The sequence below is a fragment of the Mesoplodon densirostris genome, chromosome 4 (genome assembly GCF_025265405.1).
Source record: "Mesoplodon densirostris isolate mMesDen1 chromosome 4, mMesDen1 primary haplotype, whole genome shotgun sequence".
In the NCBI taxonomy this organism is placed as follows: Eukaryota; Metazoa; Chordata; class Mammalia; order Artiodactyla; family Ziphiidae; genus Mesoplodon; species Mesoplodon densirostris.
Genome location: NC_082664.1, coordinates 171416179 through 171426417, shown reverse-complemented (window position 1 = coordinate 171426417; position 10239 = coordinate 171416179). Strand labels below are relative to the sequence as shown.

The following is a 10239-nucleotide window of genomic DNA, read 5'->3' as shown; positions in this document are numbered from 1 at the left end:
AAATGCTCACCTGCATGAACCTTTTATATAATTCTACTTTTACGCTGATGATATGGGCTTTGGCAATTTCTCTGTGTATTCTATGAAGCCGTTAAAAAGTCAATTATGAACTGAGACCTTCAATTTCTTATTGTTAGAATGCTTAATGTTAATTTAAAACCTAGTGTACAACTTCAAGCAAAACCTTCAAATTATTAATTTTAAAGAAATATGTATTTGTTATGCCTTGTGAACTTAGACAAACGATTTTAAATGTCTCTATTCTAAATGTAAGAATTCTCAGAAATGAAAAATGTCTTCACTCGGGCAATAGAATCTCTTGATTCAATTTTAGTCTTTGTATTTCTGTTACTGGCAATCTTAATAGGAAAAAAAAGTTTAAAAAACATTCCCTAGGTAAAAAAATATGGTAGTAAGGTGAAGCTCACATGTTGGGGAAAGAATTCTCTTGAACTGCCATAGACAGTTGTATTTGGTTCTTTAGCTCATAAAGAAAGTTGAATTTTTTCCCTCTAAGTAAACAGATCACAAACTCTTTCCTGGTCTTGACAAAGGTGAACCCTTGGCACAGTGTTTCTGTTGAGATCCCTTGTTGAATTGTGCATAGATCCCCTATTATCTCTGAAAGGATTTTTGTGATTATTTAGACAGTGCTAAATCTTTGAAAAATCTCTGCTCCCTATGTTTTATTGGTCATGCTTAAGAACTGTGTGATGGTTAATTTTATGTGTCAACTTGACTGGGCTAAAGGATGCCCAAAATGCTGGTAAAACATTATTTCTGGATGTGTCTGTGAGGGTGTTTCTAGAGGAGATTAGCATTTGAATCAGTAGACTGAGTAAAGAAGATCCCCCTCACCAGTGTGGGTGGGCATCATCCAATCCATTGGGGGCCTGACTAACACAAAAGGCAGAGGAAGGACCTTTCTCTTTGAACTGGGACATCCATCTTCTTCTGCCCTCAGACTTTGGTGCTCCTTTTCTTGGGCAGGACTGGGACGTACATCATTGGTTCCCCTGGTTCTCAGCCCTTTGGGCATGGACTGGGCCTCTAGCTTCTAGATGGCAGATCGTGGTTCTTCTTAGCTTCCATAACCTCAGGAGGCAACACTTCAGAATAAATCTCTTTCTGTATATGTATATATGTCCTATTGGTTCTGTTTCTCTGAAGAGCCCCAACTAATACAATTGTGGCAGCCAATCCAGGACAAGAGGCACACTTGTCCAAACTCTGATAAACCCCACCATCTCCATGTGAGTCTTAGTTCAGTTTCAGAAATTCAAATGTATCTGTTCACCAACAGGTTAACAGGTGAGGAAGACTTGATTCTTCATAACCAAGTGATAGAGGATTTTATTTTTGAACCACAAGACTCAATGACTATTCACTGAGGGCTTCATCCCACCCAAAAATCATAGGCAACGGTTGTTCCCCTTTCTGGTGGCTATTTCTCAGGAGATGAAGTGTCAGGTCAGAGTGATTCAGTGAACATATAACTGAAACAAACAAAGAAGAGGTACAGTTAGGGGATTTTAAAATAAAATTTAAATTATTATTTCAAGAATATTTCTGTTTAGGGCTTCCCTGGTGGCGCAGTGGTTGAGAGTCCGCCTGCCAATGCAGGGGATGCAGGTTCGTGCCCCGGTCCGGGAAGATCCCACATGCCACGGAGCGGCTGGGCCTGTGAGCCATGGCCGCTGAGCCTGCGCGTCCGGAGCCTGTGCTCCACAACGGGAGAGGCCACAACAGTGAGAGGCCCGTGTACCGCAAAAAAAAAAAAAAAGAATATTTCTGTTTAAATAGTTGAGACTCTACATATGATGTTGAGGAATCCTGAGAAGTTCTGTTTCTGCCAAACTCATGATCGACATCACTCATCTCTCTGTTCTTGTTCTAGCCTCATTTTTTTTTCATTTTACCATTATTTCAGATTGATGTTACAGTATCCAGTTTACTAAATGTGTTAGAGGGAGCAAAAGCACCTAACCTGAATCTAGTCATGAGGAAACACCAGACAACGTGACATTTAAGGACATTTTACAACATAACTGGCCTGTACTCTGCTGAAATGTCCAAGTTATGGTATGTAAGAGACAGAAAGAGACACAGACTCAGGAACTGTTACAGATTAAAGAAAACTGAAAGACAGGACAATGACATGCAAATTACGATCTTGAATTTTCTTTTGCAATAAAGGACCTTATTGGAACAACTGGTGAAATTGGAATAAGATCTACAGATTAAGTCCTAATCCTAATAGTGCCGTATCAATGTTAAGGTCCTAATTTTGATCATTGTTCTGTGGTTATGTAATAGAATTCCTTAACTTTAGGAAACACACTGAGGGGCTATTTAGGGGCTATTACATCTGCAATTTACTCTTAAACAGATCAGAAGAAATTAAATATTGAGAGAAAGAAAGAGAAAAGGATAAAGTCAGTGTAGTAAGATACTAACATTTGGGAAATTTGGTTGAATTCTTTGTACTATTCTTGCAACTTTTAAGTCTGAACTCATGTTTAAAAAACCTTTAAACTAGTGGAAGATTTTTTAAGTCTCTAAATTATTTTTAAAAATGTCTAATGTACAGTACTCAAGAATTACTGTACACTAAAAAAAAAAAAAAAAAAGAGGCAGGATAGACTAGCAGTTAAGTGAGTTGTCTGGAGAAGGATGCCTGGATTTGAACTCTCCCTGTCACTTATTAGCTGTGTGATTTTGGGTAAGTTACTTAACTTCTTAGTTTCTCTACCTGTAAAACAGGGATGATAATAATGGAACCTACTTCACAAGGTTGTTATAAAATTTGAATGAGTAAATATTTTCAAAGGCCTTGGAACAGTGCCTGAAACAAAGTCTTATATATGTGTCTGTTAAATGAATAAATCTAGAAAAGCACTTCAGCCTTAAGGGTACCAAAATCACCTTTAGAAATAGCAGTATTTTAAACTTAAAAAAAATGTTAAAGTTTTTCTAGAAACAGTTGATTTGGATTCTTATTAGTCTCTTCTTTGATCAGCTTGGGATTCCTGTTGCTTCCTTTGATAATCTCTAGTACTAATTTTTTAGTCAGCTTCATATTAGGAACCTATAAACTCCACTAATATTTTAGAACAAATATTGAATATAGATAGCTCTTTCACTTTCATTATTATTTCAATTATTCAGTACATTTATTTAGCATGACTATGTCAAGTGCTGTGGGAGGTATAAAGATGGATAACATTTCTGACCTCAAGGAGTATATAGGTTAGAACGGAGATTAAATAGGTGCAAACATGGCCACAATATAATGTGAGGTTTGGCCAAGGAAAAAGTGCTAGATGGTTTACAAGAGGAAAATATTTTATCTAGTTGGAGGGATCAAGAAAGGTTTCACAGGATGAGGCCACTATATGAGCTTGAAGGAGAAGTAAGGCTTTAATAGGCAAGATGACAAACGAAGGATATTCTAAGTACAGGGTTGAGTGGAAAAAAAAAAGGTACAGCAACAAGGAACAGCAGGTGGTACCTTGGGCAAGTTATTTAAAGTTTAAATAGGCTTGGGGTTTAAATTTTAAACCATTATAAGCCTTAGTTTCTTTATCCATAAAATGGGTATAACAATAGTATCCATCTTACAGAATAGATGAAAGATAAATATAATGCACGTATCTGACAGTAAATGCTCATTAAATGTTATTATTTTTGGTACACATTTATTGGAGCTTACATTTTATGTAGGGAAATTGGAACATGGAATGTATTGGATTAATATTAAGTAGTGAAGGGACTTCCTTGGTGGTGCAGTGGTTAAGAATCTACCTGCCAATGCAGGGGACATGGGTTCGAGCCTTGGTCCGGGAAAATCCCACATGCTGCAGAGCAAATAAGCCCGTGCGCCACAACTACTGAGCCTGAGCTCTAGAGCCCACCAGCTACAAATACTGAGCCCGCATGCCACAACTAATGAAGCCTGCACACCTAGAGTCCGTGCTGTGCAACGAGAAGCCGGCGCACTGCAACGGAGAGTAGCCCCCGCTTGCCGCAACTAGAGAAAGCCCCTGCGCAGCAACGAAGACCCAGCGCAGCCAAAAATAAAAATAAATAAATAAAAAATTTAAAAAGTATTTAGTGGAAAGGAGGAGACAAAGTCAAAGTTTAGAGATGTTGCAAAGGTAGAATCTATGACTTTGTGACTGACCCAATATAAGAAAAGATAAGGAACTTGCGATGATGTCAGGATTTCAACTCGGGCTGCTGGAAGAGTGATGGTGTCCTTAAAGGGCCACAGGGAAAAGAAACTAACTTTTACTCTACATCATAAACACAGGGCACTGGGCTAGTGCTTTATTCGTGATCTCTCATATTTGAAGAACACCCTTTGGTGGGACCATACTTTTTTTTTTTTTTTGCATTACATGGGCTTCTCACTGCTGTGGCCTCTCCCGTTGCGGAGCACAGTCTCTGGACGCGCAGGGCCAGCAGCCATGGCTCACGGGCCTAGCCGCTCCGCGGCATGTGGGATCTTCCCGGACCGGGGCACGAACCCGTGTCCCCTGCATCGGCAGGCGAACTCTCAACCACTGTGCCACCAGGGAAGCCCAGGACCATACTTTATACAAGAGCACTTGTTATTTACAATGTTCTAGGATGAGTCATTTTGTAATACTACCAAACCTTTCGAATATGGATTTATTTGAGCTTGCTTTATCTTTTTTATTAAAAAACTACCTAAGGTAATGTTTATATGCCTTCAAAAATTCTAACGATGCTATGGTTAACTATTCATTGAGTGAACAGTTCATTGACTACCAGCTCTTTACCAGGTACCATCTCTTCAGTGATTTGGCTGACTTTAATTCAAGGTTTCCTATCCATTTACAGGAAGTAGCTGCAAGGAGGAGGCTATCCCCAGGGCTTTGGTCTGTACACACTCCCCATACCTGAAATTTTATTGGAACTGTGGAAATGGGGCAGTGGTTTCACTTTTCACTCTGCCTTCAATGGGACTCCCTGGAAGAAGTGCTGTGCCGGTGACTGGTGTTTCTCCTGAATAAAGCATCTTGGCCTTAATGACCGGAGGTTTGGATCCTCTGGTTTCATCTAAATTATACCCTCTGATTGATTTAAGATGTTATTTTTCTTTCATTTCTTTAAAACAGAACTACTGATCTTTGAAAAATTTAAATAGCATCTGTACGACAATTTGGAAGCGAAAGAAATATAATGTGTTATTTTCCAATAGGGTCTCTGACTAAGGCAGGGCAGCTATTATTAATTCTATGGTCTCTGAGTTCCTCCAGTGACTAACCCTTCCCTCTCACCCCAGGCAATCCACAGCTGAGGAATGGAATCTTCCTTTGCGGGCCTCTCACTGTTGTGGCCTCTCCCGTTGGGGAGCACAGGCTCCCAATGCGCAGGCTCAGGGGCCATGGCTCACGGGCCCAGCCGCTCCGCGGCATGTGGGATCCTCCAGGACCGGGGCACGAACCCGTGTCCCCTGCATCAGCAGGCGGACTCTCAACCACTGCACCACCAGGGAAGCCCTCTTTATTCTTTTGAAGTAAATGAAAAGAGGATATCTGTTCTGAATTTTTAAATGTTAATTTCTAATGGGTGAGTTCAGAAAGATAGGCAGGACTGGGAATTTGTCAGTGCATTCACTGTAGAGACGGGATAGCAAAAAACTTGCCTCCAACTGCTCCTGTGAACACGAACACATCATGGAAAATAAAAGGCTGTGGCTACCTCATGGATGGTGGTGTGGTCAAGAGGCGGACTGAGAGGTAGAACCCATCAAAGTTTCTGAGATACCCATAGGGTCTTCCTGGAGCAGTTTTCCCATGCTACTGAACAAAATGGAAATCTGTGCTGCTCCCAGACCCTCCACTCCCCACCATTTCTAGCTGGATCAAGGATTCTATTGGTCTGGACACAGTTGAAATCATCGATATTGTTAGCGAATCATACTTTTTTTTTTTTTTTGTGGTACGTGGGCTTCTCACTGTTGTGACCCCTCCTGTTGCAGAGCACAGGCTCCGGACGCGCAGGCCCAGCGGTCATGCCTCACTGTCCCAGCCGCTCCGCGGCATGTGGGAATCCTCCTGGACCGGGGCACGAACCCGTGTCCCCTGCATCGGCAGGCGGACTCTCAATCACTGCGCCACCAGGGAAGCCCCACGAATCATACTTTTTCACTACTGAGATAAGCAATGATTAATATTTTCATCCTGGATTATTTGGTAAAACAATCGAAAATGATTTCTACCTCCAAAAGAGAGGTTCATGAAGAAAAAAACATATATTTTAATAATTTTGATTGAACCCATTAGAATAGAATATCAGTATATTATTTCTGCCTTATTTTGTCTTTTCTCGTATACAATGTCTGTTTAATTAAAAATAAAATGGAGATTGTCTGAATAATTTCACAAAATTTTCTAGCTGACACAATTTTTAAAATGATGGAAAAAAAGATATGATATTCTAATATACCTGTCTCAATTTTCTTATTTTATGTGTAGACCCAATTTAATGGTCAACTATGGGAGAAGTATGCTCTATGAATACTGTTCTGTGTCATGCTGCTACTGGCCTGCGAAATTGATAACTGACCCTTAGTCAACAATTTTGAATGAGAATGATACTTTTAGTGAGTAGGAAATACCAGTTAAGCTTGAGTCTGGTTGGAAGGATTTGACTCCCCTTTACTATATATCAGTTTTAAAATGTGACTTCAGTTAGTTTTGAAAATTGGTCTCATAGTTCTTCTCTTGCTCTTAGAGACCCCTGGTTCAGCATTCTCTCTCTTTTTAAAATTAATTAATTAATTAATATTGGCTGCGCCAGGTCTTAGCTGTGGCATGTGGGATCTTTAGTTGCAGCATGTGGACTCTTAGTTGCGGCATGCACACAGGATCTAGTTCCCTGACCAGGGATTGAGCCTGGGTCCCCTGCATCGGGAGCGTGGAATCTTACCCACTGGACCACCAGGGAAGTCCCCAGCATTCTCTTTTAACTGATTTCCTGGTGCCACAATCTTCCATTTATTGAGATGATTTCTCTAACTCATTGATTTCTTTTTACATTCTAACTGGATTTTTCATTTTTAACAACTCAGTCCTTTTGAAATACAGGAATTGAAAAGAATTAAGGTCATGCACAATTGTGTTAATGGAAATCCTGTGAGTTGCCTCTTCTGTTGGTTTGAAGCTGGAGGCACATCTGAGAGCCTTGGATTCATGCTTCCAGGAAGGTCTATAAATCAGTGTAGTCCATCTTGCCTTGGATGTCAAGACAGGTGGATCCCATTTGCAAGATGTTCTTCTCTCTTTTTTTCCTAAGAAGGAAATAAAATATACAGGCCCATTAATCTGCAGAGGTCAGCTTCTTTGATAGGGCACATTCTTGGAAAAGTTAAAGTTGCAGTTCATTGTGTATGATATACAAAAAGGGGGCAAGATGCCCAGTCCTTTTCACTTTTAGCAATTATAAAGACCTAAGTATTAATGAAGCTTTAAGAATCATTTGTTGTGGGTTACCCTGAAATTTCAGGAAAAATGATGTATGTTTCTAAAGTTAATCCAGGGCTTCCCTGGTGGCGCGGTGGTTAAGAATCCACCTGCCAATGCAGGGGACACGGATTCTATCCCTGCTCCGGGAAGACCGCACATGCCGGCGGGGCAACTAAGCTTGTGCACCACAACTACTGAGCCTGCGCTCTAGAGCCCGCGAGCCACAACTACTGAAGCCCATGCGCCTAGAGCCCGTGCTCCGCAACAAAAAGAAGCCACCACAGTGAGAAGCCCGCGCACCGCAACGAAGAGGAGCCCCTGCTCCCCGCAACTAGAGAAAGCCCACAACGAAGACCCAACGTAGCCAAAAATAAATAAATAAATAAATAATAAAGTTAATCCAGTGGGCTTAATTTGTCTTTAAAAATTGGGCATAGATATTAAGGCCTACAATGAGACAATCACAAAGATTTAAATGACAACACATGCTTTTATTTTTGTAAATGGGCATTTTGCATAAAAGCTGCATTTGATATACGTAATTGGAGTGAAATATTGATATTCCATTCAATATGTTTAATATTTATATGTTCTTTTGAAGTATTTACAAATGGAGAGACCAAAAGGCAAAGCTAATGAACCGTGGACAGAGCAATTTATTTTCTTAAAAATATTAACAACCACAGAACCAGGCTGAATTTTAAACAAACAGTGATCCTCACATAGAAAAAAAATTTTAGCATACAATGAGCTAATTATTTCTTTCAGAATTATTTTTTTCTCATCAACTGTTTCTCAACATCTCTCTTTTTTAGAAGTTAAAATGTTAGTATGATGACTGAAGTGAGGAAAAGAGATTGGAGCTTAAGATAGTCACATGAGGAGAACTGTTCCTAATATTCCAAGCGGCAGAGTAAATATTGAATGAAGGGGTGGTGAGATCCTAGCTGCAGTCTTTTAACTGAATAGTCACAAGCACAGTAGCAGAGGAGAGAACACTCATTGTGGTATTCGGAGAAGAAAAACCAGCGCCTAATAGTTTTAGTTCACATTAACAGGTACATAAAACATAAAGTATTAAGGTAGCATCATATAATGAAATCAGACTCATTATATATTCTTTATAAGTGCTTCCTGGATTTTTTTTTCATATTTAAAATTTTCAAGTGCACTTCTAAAAGTTTTTTGAGACCAGAGTGGTACAGCTTGGTATGAATTCACAGCTGTTTGATATCTCAGCGCTTTCAAGGAACTCCACGAATTGGTTCCAAAGCCAATTTAAGTTGTCTTAACAAGCCACAGGAACTCAAAATGTTGGCTGGACTAAGGCAGGTCGCATACAACTATAAATCATGATACGAATTCTTTCTCAAGGGATTCTGGACAGAGCAATTTAGTAGCTGTTAAAAGTTTAAGTACAGAGTTGTCAAGTGGAAACTAGCAGTTCTCTGAGGCGGGAATAGGGGAAAAAAGTGCCTGGAGTTTTGAAGAGTACCTCAGAAGGCATCAGGAAATATTCACACAAAAGGTAAGATTTTCATGTAGGGTATTTACAGGGATGTAACGTTTGCCAGAGGTGTTTCTGTGTTAGGGATTTTCAGGCGTTAGTCATAAATCATACTTTTTTTCTTCTCTAACTTCTCTTTCCTCAGATTGGGTTATATGTATCCCATGAAATGTACGTTTTAAGTGGCATGGCTCAAATGTGGGTGTACAGGCTAATTCCAAGGAATAAACAAGAGCGGATTTAGCAATGAACTACAGCGTACAGGGATGAAAGAATGTTACTGTAGCTTTTCCCCCAATGTCCTTTTCCAGTAACAAAATGTTAGTGACAAGTAATTGTACTATAGGTTAGTACACAACAAATAGGAATTGCATATACGTATTTAACAATACCTGAAAATAAAAATAAAGAAGGCAAATACAATCCAGATGGCTTTGGGAATGCTACACAAGTAAATTATGAAGATGAGTGAGCAAAGTACTGGACAAAGAGTTTGAAATAAAAGGAAAGTTTCTCAACTCATAAGATTAAAGATTAAAATTTTTATTTCCCTATAAAACAAACATAATAAATAGTTATCTCCCTGAAACAAAACGTTCCAAACGGGAGGGGGTGGGGAGGCGGGGGGAACAGCAGTATTTTAATACACGTTGCAATCTGAAATTCTGCTTGATCTTGCTGCATTTTATAGTTTTCCAATATGCTTTAAAGGTGGAAAATAGAGTTAAAGGGCTAGAAATGGTAAGTGGAAAAATCTGATTTTAATGATAGGCATCAGGGAGCAGAAAAGAAACGAACATTCACACGCTGCCTTTATTATTCTTCATAAAGGTTATGGCTGGAGAGCACTGCCACATCAGAGTCTCTGTGGCGCAATCGGTTAGCGCGTTCGGCTGTTAACCGAAAGGTTGGTGGTTCGAGCCCACCCAGGGACGCTCGCCCCTTTTACAGGCGGGTCCCGGTAGTTTTGCACAAATCATGGAGTTGAGGCCTCCGGGCAACACAGGCGTGGATTTCGAGGGTCCGGAGAAGAGAAACCGCGGATCTCACTTCGCGGTCCAGCAGTGGGTGGCTCTCCAGCTTCCGGGAGCGCTGGGGCCCCTCCTCCAACCCCGGCGGCCGGGTGGGCGCTTCCTGCCGCCCCGAACAGGCGTGTAGGTCCAGCTCCTTAAGGCCTCCACATCCTTTCGCTTCCACTCCCTGGGTTCCTAAACTCCGGCCCTCTTTCCCCTCGCT

At 40.5% G+C, this 10239-nt stretch overlaps 1 non-coding gene across 1 annotated transcript; it reads left to right on the top strand.

The window, feature by feature from the left end:
• Positions 1 to 9864: 9864 nt before the first annotated feature.
• On the top strand, positions 9865 to 9938 carry TRNAN-GUU (transfer RNA asparagine (anticodon GUU)). The gene has a single exon. It is a non-coding gene; the product is annotated as a tRNA-Asn (tRNA).
• Positions 9939 to 10239: the final 301 nt, after the last annotated feature.